At 37.8% G+C, this 24,072-nt stretch overlaps 1 long non-coding RNA gene across 1 annotated transcript in view; it reads left to right on the top strand.

The window, feature by feature from the left end:
* LOC141500792 (uncharacterized) overlaps window positions 1-24,072 on the top strand; it is a 36,345-nt gene that overhangs the window by 2,748 nt on the left and 9,525 nt on the right. The window contains exon 2 of the long non-coding RNA XR_012472031.1: window positions 8,794-8,832. This is a non-coding gene — a long non-coding RNA (uncharacterized LOC141500792). The remainder of the gene's footprint in view (window positions 1-8,793; window positions 8,833-24,072) is intronic.

Raw genomic sequence — 24,072 nt, 5'->3', positions numbered from 1 at the left:
CAGAACAAGGATTCTAGCAGACAAAATGGAAGGTATTATTATTTCTATTTTATAAATGAGGAAATTGAGCTTTGGTGAAGATAAAAGAATTGCCCGGGTATACACAATTAGTAAGTATCATAGCTAAACCTGAATTCAGTTTTCACTTGAAGTCCAAAGAGTACAGTGCTCATTCCCTCATGCTATCCTATTCAATCAACTTTCCATCTGCTGTATCCTAAAGCATTAAGTAAAACCTCTCATAATTTTGAACCTGGGTGATTGTTCATATGAATAAATTTATGAAGTATACAGACCCTACAGTAAGAAGCAAGAAAGATCACGTGCCAAAGAACACAAGAATGACTTCCTGTATTATGATTTTTGATGCATTTGCTTCCTCTTGAGAAAAAAACACACTTGCAGTTTCTGTAAATAAGTAACACACTGCAGCCTTTCTGGGAGACTGCATCAGATAGTCAAAAAACGGAAGCTTGAGAAGTGCCTTCTTCCGTTGAAGGTTTAACCAAAGGACTTTTCTTCTGGTAACAGAAATGCAAAACAGAACTACTCGACATGGTCATAACTTTATGTATATAAAAATGTACAACCTGCCAGCTTGCCCAACAAAGGGAGAGCAGGCCCAGGTAGGAAATGGAACAGATTAAAGCTACCATGCTGACCAGTAGTCAAGTTAGACCACTGGTAATTACCAGATTTCCAGCCTGGGAAAATAAGGAGACCCAGTGTTTCAATTGTGTGTGTATGTGTAGGTATGCATATGTGTATGTGTATGTGTGCTAGGTATGGAGGAGGTGCGGATGGATTTGAATTATAAGCATATTTAAAGCTGGAAGAGATCTTCAAAATCAGCTAATTCAAAATTATGTGGATTGTACAGATGAGGCCTAGAGTTTAAAGAATTTATCAAAAAGACACACAAGTAGAGATGGAATTTAAACATAGGTCTTCTGAACTTGGATCCAGAACCTGGATCTGGTACTATTTTATCTTTTTTGGTATCCAGTGGTGGCTAATCTCATATATCTGGTTATATTTGTGTATATATATGTGTATATAATGTATGCATACACACATGTATATATACACACAAATCATTTTTAATGTCATTTTATTTTTCGAATTGCAAACTTGTAAACTTTTGAGTTCCACATTTTTTTTACCTCCTTTCTTTTCCTCTCCCCTCCCACTATTAGTAATCTGATATAGGTTATACACATATAATCATGTTGAATTTATTTTCATATTAGTTATGTTATGAAAGAAGAATCAGAACCTCAGGGAACAAAAAATCATGAGAAAGAAAAAATATACAAAACAAGTTTTAAAAAGCGAAAATACTATGCTTTGGTCTGTATTCAGACTTCATAGTTTTTCTCTGGATGTGGATGGTATTTTCCATCACAAGTCTTTAAGAATTATCTTTGATCAGTGAACTACTTCAGAGAAGCTAAGTCCATCATAGTTGATCATCACACAATGTTGCTGTTAATGGGTACAATGGTTTTTCTCATTTCACTCAGCATCAGCTCATGCAAATTCTTCCAGGTTTTTCTGAAGTCCACCTCTGAAGATTTCTTATAGAACAATACTACTCCATCACATTCATTTACCATAATTTGTTAAGTCATTCAATTCATATATAAAATATAAAATATATTGATATATCATTGATATATATATTTATATCTCTTGTAAATTTAATCTGAATTATTAACATTTTCTCCACCATCCTTTTAAATCTAAATTTAAAAAAACCCAATAACTCAAAATTGACTTGGAAAACTCAAACACTCAAAAACTCAATAACTGATTTGGAAGCTTGTCAATTTAATAGTTGGTTCTGCAAGCTCTCCTGAACAGAGCTCTCCCACATTTCTGCCTTTAACGCTTTCCTGCCCAACAGGAAAATCAGCAAATAGAAAAAATATTTGCTCTTATTTTGAAGAGCCTAAAAAGGTTGCTATAGAATTGGCCCCACAAGAATAATTAAAAAGGAAAGAAGAAAGAGAAACTCACAGTGGTCTGATGTGGAATGGACAAGGCAACCTTTTCATATACACAAACATGTGCATACTCAAATGCTCATCTACTTTTGTTTTGGGATAAGGAAAGGCAAGGTTAAAGATTTGCCAGGAAATGACCAATGATTTTTCAATTAGACTTTCAGAATCCTCTTCTCTTCCCACCAGACTTCTCCCCCTCCCCACCAGAGAGAGAAAAAGACAAAGTGGGAAGTGGATATATCCCTGTGCAAAATTGTGAAATAAAAAAATTTACGCAGAGTGGGCAATAAAGGTTTGTTAGTACAAACTTAACTGAAAGTTCCGGAACCCCATTGGTGGTAGACAGACTATGACCCTGCCCTGCCCCAGAAGGTAGTTTATGTTTCGGGTTCGATTCATTTGCATGATGAGGTTTCAAATCTCATAGAAACCTTAAGAGACATGCTCAGCTTGGGGGAGGGGGAGGTTCTGTGGCAGAGCTTCCTCTGAATTGTTCTGGAAGAGACCTTGGAGGTCGTTCAATCCAACTCCCTTGTTTTCTAGATGAGGAAACAAGTTCTGGAGAAATTGTGATTTTTTCAAGGCTCATACACATAGGTTGTGACTGTTCAGTTGTGTCCAGCTCTGTAGGGTTTTCTTTTTTACAGGCAAGGAAACTGAGGCAAATAGGGTTAAGTGACTTGCCCAGGGTCACATAGCTAGTAAGTGTCTGAGGCTGGATTCAAACTAGGTATTCTTGACTCCAAACCCTGCATTATCCATTGCTCTTCCCTGCTGCCCCACATTCACCCAGGTTTAAATGTAAAAAAAGAGAGTTTGAAATCAACTCCCCTGACACCAGGAGCAATGCCCTTCCACTCCACCCCCACCCCCCACCAGGAGAAGATCTTCATTTAGGATTTTCTTCCAAGGACCAGGAAATAGAAACCAAAAATTAGAATGAAGTCTAGGACATGTAGCTAGCTAAATGTGGCCCTGCCCAGCTTCCAAAGAATTTGGTGTCTGAGATAAAAATTCCTTAGGGGATTGTATCCCTTTTCAGCCACTGTTTTGAAAGATCCCATTTTTTAAAAGTCCATAAGATTCACCTCTCCCTCTTCTCATATTCCATTTTCTGGAAGTGTTAGGATTTTTGCCCTATTCTAAAAGAACTGTAGCTTGAAAATGTGTGAACTTTAAGTGGGGTGGGGGTGGGGGAGGAAGGGGTGAAATCTATGAGGAAAAGTCAGCATTTCAGCCAAGGATTCCAGATAAATCTGGAAGCCAGGAGTAGGTCAATAGAGCCACACCTGGTAATGACCAGGTTGACTATGGGAACAGTGGAGTCCTGCTGAGATGCAGCAGTGGCTGAGGTCATCATTTCTCCCTGGAGATGACTGGTGAGGCAAGCCCTAGGGGAGACTTTGCTCCTCAAATATACTACAAAATTATATTACAGGAACTTGAATAAAGCCACAGCTTTACACTGACTTGTACCAAGGCTTCACCTCGGGAGGAGGTGAAAAACAGCACCCAGAAAGCGAAGTTCATATACCCAAGAGAATTGTTGTCCTTTGTTCTCAAAAAGGACTGTGACTTTAGGGAGATGATGCCATGACATGAAAATAAATTGGATTTAAGTCATGGAAAGTTGTGTCAAGTCACCAGCCTCACTTTCTCCTCAGAAACCATCTGGGTCCAGTGGCCAAATATGGATCAGGATGACAGGAGCTGGCTCTGGCTGAAGTGGGAGAAGTTGACTTCTTTAAGTTCAAGTCTTTAATAGCATTCAGTCTGACTGAAGCAATGTCTCATCAGGAATTAAGGTTAGATAAAAATTGAGGCAAAGAATGACCACTTTTTAACCTAGGTTTCTGTCCTCAAAATGAGACTTGACCTGAGACCTATTGTTGGCTAGTTGATGAGTCAAAGTGATTTGGGTTTAAGGCATGGTTCTTTTTCTTTTTTTTTTTTTAAGGTTTTTGCTAGGCAATGGGGTTAAGAGGCTTGCCCAAGCCCACACAGCTAGGTAATTATTAAGTGTCTGAGATCGGATTTGAACCCAGGTACTCCTGACTCTAGGGCTGGTGCTTTATCCACTATGCCACCTAGCTAACCCCTAAGGCATGGTTCTTAAGAAAGAAATCTAACCTGTAAACCCAAGATATCTTCCAAGGTTTCAGAGATCAAAATTTACATTCCTTTTGACAGTGGAATAAATATCTGAGGGGAAAAAAACTTAGTAATAACATTGCTAAATCAAAGGATATAGGAAGTTTAATAACTCTTTGGGCATAGAATGTTCTAAATGTTTATCGCAGCTCTCTTTGTGGTGTCAAAGAACTAGAAATTGCAGGGAAGCCCATCAGTTGGGGAATGGTTGAACAAGCTATGGTATATGATTGGGAAGAGATACTATTGTGCTATAAGAAATGATTAAATCAATGATCTTAGAAAAACATGGAAAGATTTGTATGAAATAATTAAAAGAGAAATGAATAGAACCAAGAGGACATTGTATACAGTAACAATATTATTTTAACAATGACTTTGAGCAAATGAATTATATTGATTATTATAACTACCCAAATTAATTATAAAAGACATTTGAAGAAAGATAATATAGAATAATTTTACACACATATGTATATGCATATATGCATGGCCATCTCAAGGGCACAGGAAGGTGGGGGAAGAGAAAAAGGGAAAAAAAAGAAATTAATATGGCAACTTTGTATATTTAAAAGAAATAGAAAGTTGTTTATAAATTCCATGAAGAGTGTCATATTTGTTCATCATATTTTGGGCAGAAGCATTGGAGTGAGAGGTATGTCCAAGGAATATGAGGGAAGTTTGGTCCATATATGAATCTTGTGATTGATAAATGTGTAGAGATGCCAAGGTGAATAGGCAACAGAATAAGATTGGAATGGTGAATGTAATTAATAAATAAATAAAAATGTCAGTAGTATATTAGAGGCCTTACAATAAATCTAAGCAAAGAAGCACTAAATTGAGAAGACATGGGTCTCCATTTGCCCTTTCCATTACCAAGACTTATTTGGCAAAATTGATTCATAAAATCAGACCATATGAATTATGTCTAAATTATGTTTAAATTATTACAACTAAGCCTTTTGTAAGAGATTTTGTTTTGTTTTTAAAGATTATATTAGAGGCCCAATAAGGGATGAATAGTATTGTTGGGGACTACTCAATGACAAGTGACCTGGAAACAGCTTTCTTTTCACTTAGAAAGTTGGAATGTTCCACCCACTGGGAGAATCTAGTCTAGATAAGAGAATTAAGTTGCTTTATTGAAACTTATTATCAGCTTTTCATGGAAAATATCTAAAGATGAATATGTATATCTGTTACTTGGCATCTAACAGACTGATCTAGTCAAAGTCAAGAGAATTCTAGTTTGTGTGGCCATAGTAAATTTAGGGTATGGTTGAAAAATACATATGGTGTTACAGGTTTTAGTAGTCTGCATGCAGATGTTTTCAGTAATAAAGACACTGACATCAAGTCCAAAGCTCACTTATCTTCTTCAGTGAGTCTTGTTTAGAAAGAGATGTGTGTGTATATGTGTACATGCTTTCATATATGTATATCTATGTGTGTGTGTGTGTGTCTGTGTTGTTCAGTCATTTTTGACTTTTCAAGATCCCATTTGGAATTTTCTTAGCACTGAAGTGGTTTGCCATTTCCTCCAGCTCATTTTACAAAGGAGGAACCTGAGACAAACAGGGTAAAGTGACTTGCCCAAGTCACACAGGTAGGAAGTATCTGAGCCCAAATTTGAACTCAGGAAAATGAGTCTTCCTGACTCTGTACTAGCTGGTTATGCCCATATGTATATGTGATGGGATCAAAATCCAGAATGAGATTTTGGGGCATGAGTAATGTGGGAATTGGGGTTGATTTTGTGTGTGTGTGTGTGTGTGTGTGTGTGTGTGTGTGTGTGTGCATACATACACACATATAAGCCCAACTATGTGCACACATATATCTATGTTTTATATATAATTACATATATATATATAGTACTGTATCCCATTTTCCTATCTCTATTATTTATTTTCTTTATTAGTATTTTATTTTTCCCCAGTTATATGAAAAGCAACTTTTTTTTAGATTTTTCAAGTCAATGGGGTTAAGTGGCTTGCCCAAGGCCATACAGCTAGGTAATTATCAAGTGTCTGAGGTCGGATTTGAACTCAGGTACTCCTGACTCCAAGGCCGGTGCTCTATCCACTGTACCACCTAGCCGCCCCGAAAAACAACTTTTAACATTCATTTTTTAAAATTTTGAGTTCCAAATTCTCATCCTCCCTTCCTGACATTCTTATTGAGAAGGCAAGCAATTTAATATAGGTTATACAAACTGTATTTTCATAATTGTTCAAGGTGTTATTTGATGAATATTACTTGATGGAAAATACTAACCACCTCCTGATGGATGATGGAGGAAAGATGTACAATGAGACATACATTTTTGAACATGGTTAATGTGGGAATTTGTTTTATTTGACAATGCATATCTGTCATAAGTATTTTTTTTTCTCAATAGAATAGGGGAGGGGAAGAGGGAGAGGAAAATAACTGTTTATCAGTTGAAATTTTTTTCTAAGAACCAAAGGACTTTTGATAGCTTTTAAAAATACTTATTTGATTAAATTTTAAAAGATTTTCTTCTGGGATTTATTATATATATATATATATATATATATATATATATATATATGCATGAGAATACCACAGTTAGTATTTGACTGAAGAAAATTAACTTCCTCTTGGTTTGTCTCTCATTTTCATGTGGGTGGAGCCATTTTCCTCTCCTCCCAGTAGGCAGAAGGTTCACTTTAGAATGTGACTCACAGAATGGGGATAAGGTGGTGGGGTTGAGGTTACATACATAGGCAGGGAGATGACAAAATATCCTGAAGATGATGTTATAGTTTGGAGCCAGTCTTTAGGTGAATTAAGCTAAGTGGTCCAGTCTGCTACTAATGATCTTAGTTTCTTTGATTCTCTGGGATTTTGTAAGAAATCTATTTATCATCTGCATATGAGGATGATTTTTTCCTCTTCTTTTTGACAAAATTCATGTCTTTAATTTTATTCTCTTCTTGTCTTATTGCTTGCCATAGCTAGTATTTCCAGAACTACTTCAAATAATAATGAGTATTCTTGCTTTACTATTATTCATATCGGATAGGATACATCTTCACAACAGAAAAATTTCTGTTGATATTCAAAAAGCATTTGACTCAGGAGGGCAAAACATATCCTTTTTAATGACTTCTTCCCAACAAGGCTATATATGTTAAGATTACAAATACCTAAATAAAGAAAACTATAGAATAAATTTGTTCAATAATTTTCTGAATATAAACATAAAGTAATTGAGTTCACTATGGTAATGAAGGATATGTCTACAGTCAAAATGAAACTTAGATTTCTCATAGAGTGAGGTCTTGATCTGCAGCTTTCTCTGAATCCTCTGCCTCCTTATCTCTGTCTCCTGACTTTCCTACTTCAAGTCAGCTAAAATCCCACTTTCTACAAAACTTCCCCCTTAATGCTAGGACTATTTTCTCTCTCTGTGATTATCTCCAGTTTATCTTGTATGTGTCTGGTTTGTACAGAGCTGTTTGCTTGTTTTCTCCTGACTGGACTGTGAGTTTTTTGAGGGATGAGACTATCTTTTTGACTTTCTTTGTACACTGAATGGTTAGAATAATGAAGGAAATGTTCAGTCATTTCAGTCTTATCCAACTCTATATGGGATTTTCTTGGCAAAGATACTGGAATGGGTTGCCATTTCTTCTCCAGCTCATTTTATAGCTGAAGAACTGAGGCAAACAGTGACTTGCCAACGATTAAACAGTTAATTAGTGTCTCAGGCCAGATTTGAACTCATGAAGATAAGTCCTATTGACTCCAGGTCCAACAATCTATCCACTTCACTACCTAGATGCCTCTGGCACATAGTAAGTGCTTAAGAAATGTTTCCTGACATGAACGCTATAGGGTCTCTTTAATTAGTTTTATGACCATTCAGACAACAGTGGCTTTCTAAATCCAATCAGGAAAAAAAAAATGAATGAAGAAAGTAGATTTCTCACATTATGACATGCATTTGGAATAAATCAATCAATAACTTGGTTAGATAATTTAAATCAGAGCTCCAAAACTTTTTTGTGCACCATGGACCCCTTTGGTAGCTTGGTAAAACACATGTTATCTCTACCTCATTCTGCATGATTACCCCTCCTCTTATGATCTGTGCTGATTTATTTTTTACTAAGTCTTGCACAAAAGTTACTATAGGCAATATTCTTCAGCCTCCTCAGAATAATGATTTTAAGTACATAAAATAAAATACATGAAACCACAGAGAAAACTGTCACAATGAAAGACAGTTATCAAAATAAACCCCAGGTGAAGAACCTTTGCAAATGTTCCAGTGGAATTGAACAGAGGAACTAGAAGAGATCTGTGAAACCGCCTAATTCAAAACCCTCATTTTTCAGATGTGGAAATGAAGTTTCATGAGTATTAAGTGACTTGCTCAAGTCACAAAGGTAGTTAGGATTAGTAGGGGTCATGAATGAAGATCCATTAACTAAAAAGTCATTGCTTTTTCCTTAGGAAGAAGGGAGTAGCCTATATTGCATTTGGAGAAATGGTACAGATCCTTCTGAACTATCATTGATCATTGTATCATTGAATTAAAATGCACATATTTAACATTAATGATGCTATATAACTGCAACTCATGAAACTTTTATCTCTTTAGAATACAAAATGTGACTGACCCAAGGAACTGCATGGTGGGGTAAGTATGCTGCAGTATATTACCAAAAATGACTTGTAATGTAAGATGTATTGTAAAATAAGTCAGCCAAGAAATGCATGTTCATAAAAGTAGATGGTCTCATCATGCAATGTGAGGGAGAGATAATACAGACAGCCTCAGTGCTCTACTGACATACTGGAAGATATAGAGGAAGACATCTTGGTTTGTTGGGGAGATCTGTTATATGGGAAAAATGGGAGATCATAGACAAGAATTGCATATGATTAGAAGACCCACAACTATCATTGGTGGAAGTAGTACCCAATTTGATGAGACCTCACATGCACCAAATAATTTCTATATAAAACTTATCTTGGCACTGATTCTACCATAAAAAAGAGATAAAAAATAAAAGCAAAGTAAAATTGATAGGTCAGTACTGACCAAATTTATTTCTTATGTAGAAATCGGTGTTTGTGAGTTTAGACTTAAATGCAATTAGTTCTACTACTGAAGTTCAATGAGTATAGCTGTAGAATATGAAATAGAATTCCAGGGTCTCTAGAAGTCAGCACAAGAGGCTATTTAATGTGGTTTGTGTTCTGAAGGAGAGATGGAATTTTATAAATTTCTCAATTCATCGTCAATGCTAATTACAAGCTGCAAATGCAATTTCCCAACTGCCAACAATAATTTGTGGCTTTCTTAATTACCTTGCAGACTAGACATTCCAGATCTTATTTTAAGAAATCATAGTAACACTTCACCCTTTTCCGCTGCTCCCTGTAGAAACATTAAGGCTTTTCATACAAAATCTGACCATAAATTTTGCAAACTAATCTTGGAAAGATGTAGCAAAATAAAATCTGAAGTAGTAATAATTTAGATATTCTATAGCTTGTTTGTGGTGTATATTAGCCTGACTGTATCTCAATAAACTTATATACTTAATACCCAGAAAATATAAAAATGAAGTAGGGTACCCCAAAGTATAAAATAACCACTGAATACGTCATGAAATGCTATGACCAGATGTGTTTGATACAGTCCCCAAAATGCTGAGTCACATCTACATGAAATGCTTTCTGTTTCATATTTTCTGAGTCATCTGAATACGGTATTCACATTCTCCCACACTGCCAGGGGTGTAGAACAGCTGCTTTTAGTAATCATTTTGATAGCCTAGAAGACTGGGTTTCTCACTATCTCTGACTAATAATGCTCCTTTTAATCATCATGTTATCAACCTTGTAGGTAATATTCTCCACATATTTCTCTTACTCAAGCTTATTCTGACTAGGTGATGAGCATGTCACTTTTGTTTTAAAGGTGAAAATAAGGTCCATGGAGATGTGATTACAATAGTACACAGAACACAATGCACTCTTTAGTACCTGGATCTATTCATCTCAGTCAAGCAAAAGCTAACAAGAGTCTTTCTGAATCAGAAAGCAGATATGCATCATTATGCTAAATGAACAAAGTACTCTGCTACTGATTTGTATAGGGGAGGATGCTTTATATCTGTGATGTGTGTGCATGTGTGCGTGCATGCATGCGCATGGGTCTATATGTGTGTGTGTGTGTGTGTGTGTGTGTGTGTGTGTGTGTTGTTGTTGTTGTTGCTGTTGTTTCAGTTGTGTTTGACTCTTTATGCCCATTTCGGGTTTTCTTGGCAAAAGATACTGGAATGGTTTTCTATTTCTTTCTCTTGCTCATTTTATAGATAAGGAACTGAGGTAAACAGGTTTAAGTATCTTGTCCAGGGTCTCACAGTTAGGATTTAAGGCTGGATTTGAACTCAGGAAGACAAGTCTTCTTGATCCCTGGTCCAGCTCTCTGCAAATATATATACATCATAATTACAATGACATCATGATGCTGGGTTTAGGGCACACAGAATATTCAACTGGGGTTAATCTATACGATACAAATTCAAAAGACTCTAACACACATATGGAAGGAGCTCTTCTAATATGTTGAGAAGTTAGGGACACTTACAAAGGTGAAAGACAGAGGTAAAGGAATCAGAACATTCAAATTACAGCAAGAAGGAAGCTTTTGTTTTTGTTATTGTAAGGCAATGGGGTTAAGTGGCTTGCCCAAGGCCACACAGCTAGATTATTATTAAGTGTCTGAGGTGGGATTTGTGCTCCTGACTCCAGGATCAGTGCTCTATCAACTGCACCACCTAGCCGCCCCCCAAGAAGGAAGATTTTTGAGTAATATTTTAGAAAACATTTTGTGCTTTTTTCTAAGAAGATTTTTTTTAAAAATTGTATTCATTATTCCAACCACATGCAAAGATAATCTTCAATAACCATTTTTTGGTAAGGTTTTGAGCTTCACATTTTTCTCCTTCCTTCTCTTTCCCTCCCTCCTTCTCCCACCAGAGAGAAATCAAAAACAGGTTATACATATTTATATTTTAATAATTTACATTTTAATGGTGAAAGAAGAATCAGAAACCCCCCCCAAAAGAGAGAGAAAACTCATAAAACCTAAAACAAATTTTAAAAATTGAAAAGAATAAGCTGTGTTCAAACTTTCTCTGATTATGGATAGTATTTTCTATCACAAATCCTTTAGAATTGTCTTTGATTATTCAACTCTTGAGATCAGCAAAGTCCATCATGCTTCATCATCACACAATGTTGCTGTTAATGTATACAGTGTTCTTCTGCTTCTGTTCACTTCACTCAGTATCAGTTCATGCAAGTCTTTCCAGGTTTTTCTGAAGTCCTACCTCTCCTTGATTTCTTCTAGACCAAAAAAAGTAACACTTCATCATAATTCATATACCACAGTTTATTCAGTCAATCCTCAATTGATAGACATCCCCTCAATTTAAATTCTTTACCGCTACAAAAAGTTACTAGAACTGTTTTTGTACATATTTCCCCCTTTTCTCCCCTTCTTGTGATCTTTTTGGGATATAGACCTAGAAGCGGTATTGCAGGATAAAGGGTATGGACAATTTTATTGCCCTTTGGGCATAGTTCCAAATTGCTCTCCAGAAAGGTTGGATCAGTTCACCATTCTACAAACAATGCATTAGAGTCTGGGGAAACTTTAATCAACCATTTATTGATTCCAAATGTTCCTGTTCTGAGGGAATTATTACATTTACATAAACATGCTTATAATAGTTCACACTTATATAGGTTCTAGAAAGTATAATATAAACCTTATTTATTTGATCCTCAAAATAAATTTGTGATATAAGTACTATTATTGTTCCCATTTCATAGATGAAGAAACTAAAGTGACTTACACCTAATAAAGTCAAATATCCATCTAATAAGTTTCCAGGGTGTGAATTGTACTCAGACCTTCTTGGCTCCAGGTCCTGTGTGCTGTTGTGCCACACAACCTTGATTTTATTTTCTGCCTGTGTGAAAGATATTTTCTTTTTCTTGCAATAATTTACTACTGAGATTTCAGATACTTTAGTTTGTACCAAGTCAGTAGTTTAAACATTTAAAAAAATAAACATGTTTTAGTTGACTAAGAGGGTGTGGTTTATTATAATGGAGAGGAAGACTGTGGAGCTGATTGTTTAAAAAGATCTAAGTAGCATCATTGTAATTTACCTGAGTGGTAGTTATTCTGCAGCTATTTTTGATAGGATGTGAGATTTTCAAGTTTTGGCAATGTACTATTGTAGTGGGAATTTCCATTACCACTCTCACTAGTGGAATTGCTGGATGCAGCTCTTTTTCCAAATAAGGGTCATTAGATTCTTCAACCAAATGACATGTAATTTTCACACTTTTCACACCCCTTGGTGATTAACAAGCCAGAGGATGAGCAAGAGGAAGAAGAGAAGGAAGAGAGGAGAGAGAGAGAGAGAGAGAGAGAGAGAGAGAGAGAGAGAGAGAGAGAGAAAAGAAGAAGAAGAAGAAGAGGAGGAGAAGAAGAAGAGGAGAAGAAGAAGAGGAGAAGAAGAAGAAGAAGAAGAAAGAGAGAAAGAGATGGAGATGATCTGGAACCTGAAAATGGGATTTCTGAATCACCTTGTAAAAATAAAAGATAGACTCTTGGACTTGGAGTTTTGATCACAAGGCCTTTAAATTGTATAGGAAGGGGATAGAGACACTGACTTAAGTACATCCACCTATATGCCACAAAACATAGTTACAATGGAAGAAGAAGAATAGAAGTCAAAGTAGGATAGAAGTTCACAGGAGACAAATTCCAAAAAAACAAATAAATATATGATCCCATTGTTTCAAATATCTAGTTATAAATTTTCAAATATGAACTAGAGATCCTAACATGAAGAGGCAAATTTTACTATAAAAGTAATGTAAGTGTTCCCCAGGGATTGGATTTAGGCTTATTTGTTTTATCATTTTTATCAATGATTTAGATAGAGGAATGGATCATCTCCTTATCAAAGTACAGATGACACAAAGTTGGGAGGGCTAGTTAACACTCTGGATGGCAGAATCAGGATTCAGAAAGATTCTGGCTTGACAGAACATTGGGTCAAATCTCATAACAAGAAATATAATAGGGTCAAATTTAAAGTCTTAAACCTGAATTCATGAGTACATGATGAAGGAAGTGTGGCCGGGCAGCATTTCATCTGAAAAAGAGCTGGGTGTTTTAATAGACTACAAGCTCAATGTGAGACAGCAGTAAAGTAGCAGCCAAAAAAAGCTAATGTATTCTTGGACTGCACTAATTCAAGTAATAACTTCCAAGAATAAGGAGTTGATAATCCCATTGAACCCCTTCCTGATCAGATAATAGCAATGGCCAATCAATCAACCAATAAAGTATTTATCAAGCACCTATTTTATGTCTGACTGTTCTAAGTACTGAGGATATAAATGCAAAGAAGGACACAACTTCTCATCTCAAAATGAACATTCTGATGGGAGAGAAATATACATATAAAAAATACATCTTATCTCCAAAATTGTAGTGTAGTTTTAAGCCACAACTTTTGGGCTATTCTGTATACACAGCATAAATTAAAAACTAAATAAATACAAAATAGCTAAATACAAGGTAATTTTAGAGGAAGGTGAACTAGCGTTTGGTGGGGGTGGGGTGTGGATCAGGCAAAAGATGGGGCTTGAACTTCATTTTAAAAGAAGAGGAGGACTTTGTAGCCTAGATTTGGAAAGCCTGCATTTCAGGTAAGTGGAATAGTTAGGCCAAAGTCAAAGAGATGGGTAGTGAAACTGGAAAGATGGTTTGTGGCCAGAATGTGCAGGGCTACAAATATCAAAAAAAATTGAAATTTTGTCCTAGTGGCAAGAGGTAGCCACAGGAGTTGACTGAGTATGGGAATCACATGGACAGTTTTAAGGAGAATTATTTCAGCAGCAATGTTTAGTATGGACTAGAGTAGGGAGAGATTGGAGTCAAAAAGACCAATTAGGAAGTTGTTGCAAAAATCTTTGCCAGAGGAGATAAGGGCTTAAATGAAGGTGGTAACTTTGTGGATATAGGGAAGGGATCAGATCTGAGCTATGTCACAGATGACAAGATTTTTCACTATTAATTAGAGAAATTCAAATTAAAACAATTTTGATGATCCAACTCACTCTGATCACATTGATAAAATTACCCCCCCCAAAAAAAGAAATCGACAGTTGATGGAGAGGTTGTGAGAAATAGATAATGATTTGACCTTCCTGGCCCAAGCTGCTCCCTGTCTTTTTGTCAGATGCCTGTTGCTTCATCCAGGCTGACTTACTTGTCAGATAGGTGGCACCTGATAGGAATTTTTCATCAAAACCTTTAACCCTGACAAATACTTCAAATTAGTGGAAGAGACATAAAAGAAGGGGCATTGGCACCTACTTTGTTGCTGCAACTTGAGGATCATGGGAATTTTCCATTTGACTTGAGCTGAGACCTTCTAGATAAATTGTCCCCTCCATTAGAATGTAACCTCCTAGGGGTGGCTAGGTGGCACAGTGGATAAAGCACCGGCCCTGGAGTCAGGAGTACCTGAGTTCAAATCCGGTCTCAGACACTTGATAATTACCTAGCTATGTGGCCTTGGGCAAGCCACTTAACCCCATTTGCCTTGCAAAAAAACCAAAAACCAAAAAACTGAAAAAAGAAAATGTAAGCTCCTTGAGCACAGCGACTGTCCTAATTTTCAATTTGAGTCCCTAGTACTTAAAGTGCTTTGTCATAGTTAAATGACAGAGTTTTCTTTTCTCTGTAGGGGTTGTTTTTGTGATGAGGGCTGCAGAGGCTGAGCTAGAAACAAGACTGGTGGCCAGGAATGGGGTATGAGGGAGGTTGTTTCAAGGAACCTATAACCTTGCCTTTTATGTGGGCAAAATACATACAAAAGAAATACAAGATTATTGGGGGGAGAGGTTAGGGCACTAGCAGCTGGGCAATCCAGAAAGACAAGATGTAGTAAGAAGTCCCTTAGCTAATCCTTTAAAGGAAATAGTAGATTCTAAGAGAAACAAGTGAGGGAGCCAGTGCCTACCAGGCTTAAAGGGCAGCAAAAGTGCAAATCTATTCCAAAAAAAAGGTGCAAAAGTCATGGAGGGGAGATACTGTCCTAGGGGAATAGTAAGGAAGCTTTTTTGATTGTGCCATTGTTTGCATCCATGAGAATAACATGTAATAATACTAGAAAGGTAATTTTTTTTTAGGTTTTTGCAAGGCAAATGGGGTTAAGTGGCTTGCCCAAGGCCACACAGCTAGGTAATTATTAAGTGTCTGAGACCAGATTTGAACCCAGGTACTCCTGACTCCAAGGGCCGGTGCTTTATCCACTGCACCACCTAGCTGCCCCTAGAAAGGTAATTTAGGATCAGGTTATGAAAGGCTTTAAATGCCATAGGAGGGTTTTTTTTTATGATCTCATCATTAACAAAGGAGCCAGGAGAGTTTATTGAGTAGAAGAAAGATCATATCTTGGATAAGGGGGAAAAAAATCAATGGCAACAATTGGATTGGGAAAAGTCTAAAGGCAGAGACCAAGTAGAAGGCTATTGCACCAGTACAGGCAAGAGGTTATGAATGAATGAATGATTTAATTAGTTAATAGGCATTTATTACTCACTTACTTGAATTGAAAAGTCAGGACAGTCACTGTGCTCAAGGAGCTTACATTCTAATGGGGGTGACAACACATCTAAAAGGTCTCAGTTGCAAGTTAATGAAAATTCCCATGATCTTCAAGTTACAGTAGCAAAGTAGATGGTAATGCCTCTTCTTTAATATCCCTTCCACTGACAAAATCATTTCAGTTAGAAACATTTGACAGGGACAAAGATTTGCTGACAAAAACCTTTTATGAATCTTCAGTAGGTAGACAGCTAGCAGAATGTATCCCCACAGGGGTTGCTTCCCAGGAATGCCTATGGGCAACTTGCTGGAAGCATTGCTATTTTCAAGACTTTTAGGTTCTGGGTCCTAGGCTTATTTTCCATCAGGGTCTGAGGAAAGATGATGGTCAAGGTGATGGTGTGATGGTTTGACTTATCTGGTACATGCTGTCCTCCTGGCTCTCCTTTGGGGTTCTTTGCTGATTCACTTAAGCTGACTGGTCTGTCTTGGGGAGAAGGCTCCTTGGCTTAAACTGGGATGTCAGTTCTGTGAGGGGTTGAAAGTGGACAGATATGAAAGGTGTGGAGGAAAAAAGAACAAGATTTGTCAACAGGGGTAAGATATGTAGGATCAGTGAGGTTGAGGAAACAAAAGTGATAACAAGTAAACAAATCTGAGTGACCCAATGGATGGCAGACTCTCAACAGAGATGGGGAAAGACATAAATAAGAAAGGTAGGTTTAGGAAGAAAGAGATTTAGCTCTGTTTTGAATATGTGGAGTTGGAGATGTCTATGGAACATCTAATTTGATATATCTAATATGAATGAAATGTCTCAGTCATGTGGATGAGTGAGAAGGGACAAAATGTGGAAGGGGGCGGGGAGGCTAAGACCAAGCTAAGTTTAAGGTGGTTGTCTTACCTACTGGCTCAGTTTCTGGTCTGGCCTTTCACACACAGATACATGGCCAGCCAAGCCTTAAAAACTTCTCAACTTACCCCCACTGAGGAGAGATCATTGATAGAGAGGTCAGAAACAGATGATAGCTCGCTTGGGATCTATTACTCACATTCTGTGCCAAAGATGAATTATTTTAGGTTAGGTTTAAAGGATCGGGTCCTTTCTTTTGAAGTATTCAGTAGGAGCTTTAACCTTTCCGGGAGTGACTTAGGACATAGGGTGAAAGGTGACCCCAGGGGCTGGTCAGTGTTGTGCCGACAACTTGTAGACACTCTTGAGAGGGTCACTTCTTGCCATGGGAAAGAAAGCAACAACCTTGAAGTGTCTGGTCACCCTAGCTGCTGACTCATTCTGTTCTGTCAGCTTATTTAAGCTCAAACCCCATGAGGCTGAGCACCAGTCACAATTTGGCAAGGCCCACACCGTGTTCCCACCCTGCCTTTCTTTATCCTGGGCTGCAGCTGCTTAGTCCAGTTCTCTATTCAGCTGCAGTGGACTTCCTAGGTAGAAGGCCTGGTATTAAAGGCCTCTCCTTCCTTCCTAAGAAAACTAACTTTCCTGAAATTTTGGCAGTTCAACTATTTTCACAAAGCCTTTTAAATTGTAGAAGGTGAGGATGGGTGGGAGTAGGGGTTGCTGATTGATGATGGGGCTGATTGATACAGTGAGGGGGTAATATTACTTACTATAAGTCAGTTGGAAGGAGACTATAAACATAGAAGCTAGGGGGTGCAAGGGATAGAGAGAAGGGATAGTCATAGCATCAGTAAAAACAGAGTTTGAATCTAACCTTTGGGAGCCTGTAAGACACAATCTCTCTCAGCCTCAATTTCCTCATATATAAAATGGAGATAATATCATCTGATGAAATAATCTGTAATTCTCTCCCTCCTCATTGCTGCCTCCTAACTCCCTTGAATTCACAGCTAAAAATCTCATCTTTTATGAGAAACCATCCATAATTCCACTCTATGATTATGTCCAATTTGTCTGTATATCTTGTTTGTTGTCTACCCCATCCTACTGATTATCTTTGCCTTTCTTTGACCCCTATCCCAATTAACAGAGTGACTGACTCCTAGTAGGACATAATAAATGATTTTTGACTTAATACACTTTAAAGAGTTATAGAAATGCCGGCAAATATTAGCTGTTATCAGTCAACAGAAAGAATCTTCTTTGTTTCAAGAATAATCACCTTTTAAACAAACACCTTGGCCAGAACAGTGCTGTCCTCCCTATCCCCATCCCCCAGCCCTTGCTCCCTTTCCTGCTTGCCACCTTGTAGCCAGTGTTTCTTGCGTTCTCTTCTTGGCTGCTAACCCTTAGCATGTCAGATGAGGACTCTTTGACTGTTTGGCAGACATCCATTTTCTACACATCCTGCCCAGAAGAGCTGGCTGTGGGGTTTGCTGCTGATTACCTGGCTTTGTTCCTAGACTTTCTTAATGATGAGACAGGCTTGCCATATGATAGTGGTGGAGGTGACGTAGATGAAATTGCTGAAGGAGCCGGACGTGATCACTCCGGAGAAGTCCAAGATTTAGTGGGAACTCCAGAACAGTGAAGCACAGGTCCTATTCAACCTCAGATGCCGGCACAACACCTGCATTCAGATCCACTACTATGCAACCGCAGGCAAATCACTTAACTCCTTAGTTTCCCAATCTGTGAAATGCAGGTGAGGGATTGGGCTCAGTGACCTCTAAGATCCTTTGCATCACTCAATCAATGATCCTTGTGCAAGATCTTCCTTTCTCTTTATTGCTCTAGTCATGACATGTTCAATTGGCTTTGTGATTTAATTTTGAACCTTGCCTGATTCCAGTCTAATCCATTAGACTTCTTGGAATGACATGAAACTAGGCTTTCCCTCCAGAGTCCATGAATCTTTATTAATAGTTTACGCAACTGAAATATGCTGCCAATTTATTAAGTTAATTGAATCACAATCGAACAAATTAGAGGAAAGTATTAAGTATATATCATGCTCTAAACTATTCAGGTTAGAACAGGGTTAACATATTTAAATTACCGGGATATTGAATATTAAAAATAAAAAATGGCACTGGAAAAATGAACAGGGGAAAATATGCATGTTTTTTATGACTTGTTGATATCTACGGGGTTTTTCTTAAGCCTCAAAACAATTTACAGAATTGCCAGCTGCATTCAGTACATTCAGAACAGTATCATTTCACCCACAGCTGAAACACTGCCACGACCAGAGCAGCACATAGAAGCCATTCCAGCAGACATGCCAATGAATGTTCCGGGTCAGTAAGTGACGAAGAGTATCTGGGCCATTTAAAGCAACGGGATCTATGTATGCGCAAATGCTAGCACAGTCAGTGGAAATGGGTCAGATTCAATGCTTAGGAAGAGAGAGAGAGGCAGGAAACTCAACAGCCACAGTGACATATGACCTCAGCTTTCCTTCAAAAATCTGCAGTCTACAATCAAAGAAATTCTGGGAAAGGGAGGGGGGGTGCCTTTGGAACACATGGTCCCCCATCCATCCAAGCTAAATAGTGATCACAAGGTTCATAGTTTCTTAATTGTTGCAATGCTTTCAAAACAGCAAGTTTTGTTTTGTATGGTTGGCTATGATGAATATTCTTTTGGAAGTTGGGAAAAGGCACAGCCTTTTTTCATCCCTAATGTCTATGATTCAATTCTGACTCAAAAGGAAGTGTGCCACCGACTGAATCACCAAAACCACTTCCTGTGGCTGTTTAGTTTATTCTGGGAGGGCATCAGGCCAAGGGCTGGCCTGCCCTGACCCTAGTGGCTTTCTTAGAGCCAAAAAAGATCCCAGCCTAAGGTGGTTTGGCTACAGATTCCCAAAAAGAAAATATATTCAATTATAAGTGTTTAGTTTCTTAGCGAGGGGTCAAGCAAAATAGAAATGAACATGTGTTTGAAAACCAGGCAGATCCCTTGCTCAATCTAGGCACTCTTAATCCTCTAATGATAAGTAAGAACTATTTCAAATGGCTGCTTCTAAGTGCTGACTGGAAATATATTGCTTTTTTCCCCGTGGAAGCATATTTTATAAAGACAAAAGAATAACTGTCATTCACATATCAATTTAGATTTTGCAAAGTTCTTTGTGTATATTTTCTCACTGATGCTTATGACTTCTATTATGTGTATAATTTCTCCCATTTTACAGATGTAGAAATTAAAATTGAGAAAGATTAAGTAAATTGTCTACTGAAAATAATAATAACTAACATTTATATAATATTTACTATGTGGTATTACCCAGCTAGTAAGTGTCAGAGGTGGGATTTGAACTTAAGTCATTTAAATATCAGTATATTCTAGGTGAAGTAGCTAAGTGACTCATTGAACAGAGTTCTGGGTCTAGAGTCAGGAAGACCCAAGTTCAAATCTGGCCTCAGATACTCACTAGCTAGGCAAATCACTTAAACTCTGCTTTAATCTACTGGAGAAGCTCATGGTAAACCACTCCAGTATCCTTACCCAGAAAAGCCCATATGAGGTCACAAAGAATCTGACAAGACTGAATGACTAAACAACAATGTTCCATGTGTAACCCTGGGGATGCAATAAAGGAAAGGATGAAAACAATTGTTTATTAAGGGCTTACTATGTGCCAGGGAGGTTGGTGCTATTACAGTTGAAGAAACTGAGGTAGCCAAAGATTAAATGACCAGGGTCATACAACTAGTACACATCTGAAGCTAGATACAAATTCAAGTCTTCCTGACTCCAGGACCAGTGCTCTATCCATTGCCACCTACTGTGAAACGGTCCTTGAAGGAACAATTCCCCAGAGGAATTTACAATCTAGTCAAGGCTGACAACACATACTTATATGGGTATATACTGGATTTAAATCCAAGATTATTTGAGGATAGGATGGGAGGCACTAGTAGCTGAGAGGATCAGGAAAAGTTTCATAGAAAAAGTGATACTTGAACTCATCCTTGAATGAAATTATGGATTCTAAGAAGTAGAACAGAGGAAGACATAGAATAGCCAGTGTGAAGGTGTGGAGACAGTAGATGTATGTAAGGGCTATGGATGAGGACAGCTAGATGCTACAATGAGTGGAGAGATGGCCCTGAAATATGTAGGACCTGAGTTCAAATCCAATCTCAGATACTTACTGGCTTGGACAAGTCACTTGATCTTGATTGCCTCGAATCCAGGGCCATTTCCAGTTGCCCTGATACATATATAGCCACTGGACTCAGATTGCTCCAGAGGAGAAAGTGAGGCTGGTGACTTAGCACAGCACCCCCTCAACTCAAACATCACCTTCCTGATGTCATGGTGTTCTTGGAGAACAAAAAACAAACATCATCATCATCCTCATTCATGAAGTACAGTAAGAACTCTAGTTGACTGAACCTCAGCCAGCTACACTTCTACAAAAATTTGAAAAAGGTAGGTTGGGGTGAAATTGTGAAAGACTTTTGAAAGCCAAACCAAGGAGTTCACATTTGATCCTAGACCTCCTAGAGAGCCACTGGAATTTATTGAATAGGGGAGTATTATGGTCGGAGCTAAATTTTGGAGGTTAGGAAGTGTGGGGGGAATCCCTTGGTAGTTGTGTAGAGAATGGATTAAAACAGAAGAACTTGAGGAAAGGGGACAATTTAGGAATCTATAATAGCAACTATGGGAGTAGAGAAAAGGGATGGGTCCAAAAAATTGGAAGGAGGTAAAATTGGTTAAATTTGACAACTGATTAAATGTAAGGTGAGAGTGAGTAGTCAGGGACAAGAAGGTTACAAACTTAGGCTGGTATCCTCCACAGAAATAGGGAAGTTTGGAAGAGAGTTGAGTTGGGAAGGAAAGAGAATGAGTTCTGCCTTGAACATACTGAGTTAGTAATACCTGCAGAACTGTCCAGTAGTTCTGGGCTGGACTGGAACTCAGGTCAAAGTGCTAAGGCTGGATATGTAACTCTGGTAACCACAGAGATGATAATTTAACCCCTGTGAGCAGATGAGATGACTAAAATAAAAAGAGCATAGAGAGAAAAGGGAAGAGAGTCCAGAGCAAAGCTTTGGGTATATTCACAATTAGGGAGCATGATATGGAAGATGTTTTAGCAAAGGAGATTGAAAAGAAACAAACAAAAATAGAAGAACCAAGAGAAAGCATCAGGTTCATGAAACTCTTAAAAAACAGAATGGAGGGGCGGCTAGGTGGCATAGTGGATAAAGCACCAGCTTGGAGTCAGGAGTACCTGGGTTCAAATCCGGTCTCAGACACTTAATAATTACCTAACTGTGTGGCCTTGGGCAAGCCACTTAACCCCGTTTGCCTTGCAAAAACCTAAAAAGCAAAACAAAAACAAAAAAACAGAGAGGACCCAGGAGGAGAGTCATCAAGGAAAGGATGATTTCAATAGCTAGTATTTGTATAGAATTTAAAGGTTGTTAAATCACTTTACATATAGCTCATTATATCATTACAAAAAATCTTGGGAGTAGATATTTATTACCCTTACTTTACAGACCAGAAAACGGAGAACAAGAGATTGAGTGACTGTTCAGGATCACACAGCTAGGAAGTATTTGAGCTCACATTTGAATTCAAGTCTTTCTGACTCCAGGTCCAACATTCTATCCACTCCACTTTTTTTTGCTCTTGTTCAGTTGTTTCAGTCATGACTAACACTTCTTGATTTCATTTGGTGTTTTCTTGCTAGGGTACTTTTCCTTCTCTTGTACTTTTTACAGATGAGGAAATTGAGGGAAACAGGGTTAAGTGAATTACTCAGGTTTACATGGTTATTACCTATCTGAGGACAGATTTGAACTCAGGAAGATGAGTCTTTCTGACTGCAAACCTATCCAACTAGGCTTTAGGGGCATTAGAATCTATAATTCTCAACCTTTTGTTGTTGGCCCTGTTGTCTTTGAGGGTACTGATCTAGTAAAGAAAGTATTTGAGGGTGGCTAGGTGGCGAAGTGGATAAAGCACTGGCCCTGGAGTCAGGAGTTCAAATACGGTCTCAGACACTTAATAATGACCTAGCTGTGTGGCCTTGGGCAAGCCACTTAACCCCGTTTGCCTTGCAAAAACCTTTAACAAAAAGTATTTGAGGGTTCCAAAGTTACTTAGAAGGTCTACTTTATTGGAATACTATATGTTCAAAGCTATTTAGATGCAGAGAATCAGAAATGCAAAAGATTATAAATTCTAGAACTAAAAGGAATATCAGAGAATGTCATTGTGTAAGCTGACAAATCTAAAGATTAATTTGAAATCATTGAGATTTCTTGAAAAAAGGCCAATATCTCTAGAAGTCTTAGAACTCACCATATTACTTTTCATCTTTTATTCTTTTGTACAAACTCTCATACCTAGAATGCTCTCCATCTCATTATCTTGTAGAAACCCTAAGAAGTGATAGAACACCACCTTCTCTGAAGGATTGAAATTGTAGATCACCCAAAGGGTCATGGAGAGGCTGTGGTCCAGAGATAACAAGAAATTGCATAGAAATGGGAAAACTATCATCAGATAAGTCTATGTGCAACTGGGGAGAAAAAAGGTAACAAAAGGAGAGTAAGAGATAACTGATGAACAGCCCATAGTTTCCATTTATCTCCATGCAATGTAAAGAAATCTAGAGGAAAGTTCTCCCATGTTGGGTGGACTCCTCTAGATTTCTTGGAGGAGATGGACAAAAGCAGTAGGATAGGCAAAGATGGTTTGTAACCCTGCATTGCTGGAGGTAGTAACCACAATTAGGTAGTCACATGATTATCAAAGATTGAAGAGATCAATATTTCTTTTCTAATAATGATAATTAATAAATCACATTCCTATATCTTTTTTTTTAGTTTTTGCAAGGCAATAGGGTTAAGTGGCTTGCCCAAGGCCACACAGCTAGGTCATTATTAAGTGTCTGAGGGTGGATTTGAATCCAGGTACTCCTGACTCCAGGGCGGGTGCTCTATCTACTGTGCCACCTAGCTGCCCCACCTATACCTTTTAAGGTGTTAGTAAAGCACTTCCCTCACAAGACATATGACTTACCATGATCATATAGTTAGTAGGTTTTTGAAGCAACATTTAAACCCAGGTCACCTAACTTAGTACAAGAATCTTTCTGTTATGTTGTGGTGCCTCTCTTTTAGTCAATTCATAATCACTGAATAACACATTTGATTTGGGGGCTATTTATTTTTTTAGAGGGGAAGAGAATTGTGGGAATTTGTGGGGAGGCAGATTGGCATTATAGTTCAGAGTTCCATAGGACCTGGTAGAAATCCTCTCTGACAGCACCA

This window comes from Macrotis lagotis, chromosome X (genome assembly GCF_037893015.1).
Source record: "Macrotis lagotis isolate mMagLag1 chromosome X, bilby.v1.9.chrom.fasta, whole genome shotgun sequence".
Lineage (NCBI taxonomy): Eukaryota > Metazoa > Chordata > Mammalia > Peramelemorphia > Peramelidae > Macrotis > Macrotis lagotis.
The sequence above is the reverse complement of the archived record's forward strand: the minus strand, read 5'-3'. Positions and strand labels throughout refer to the sequence as shown.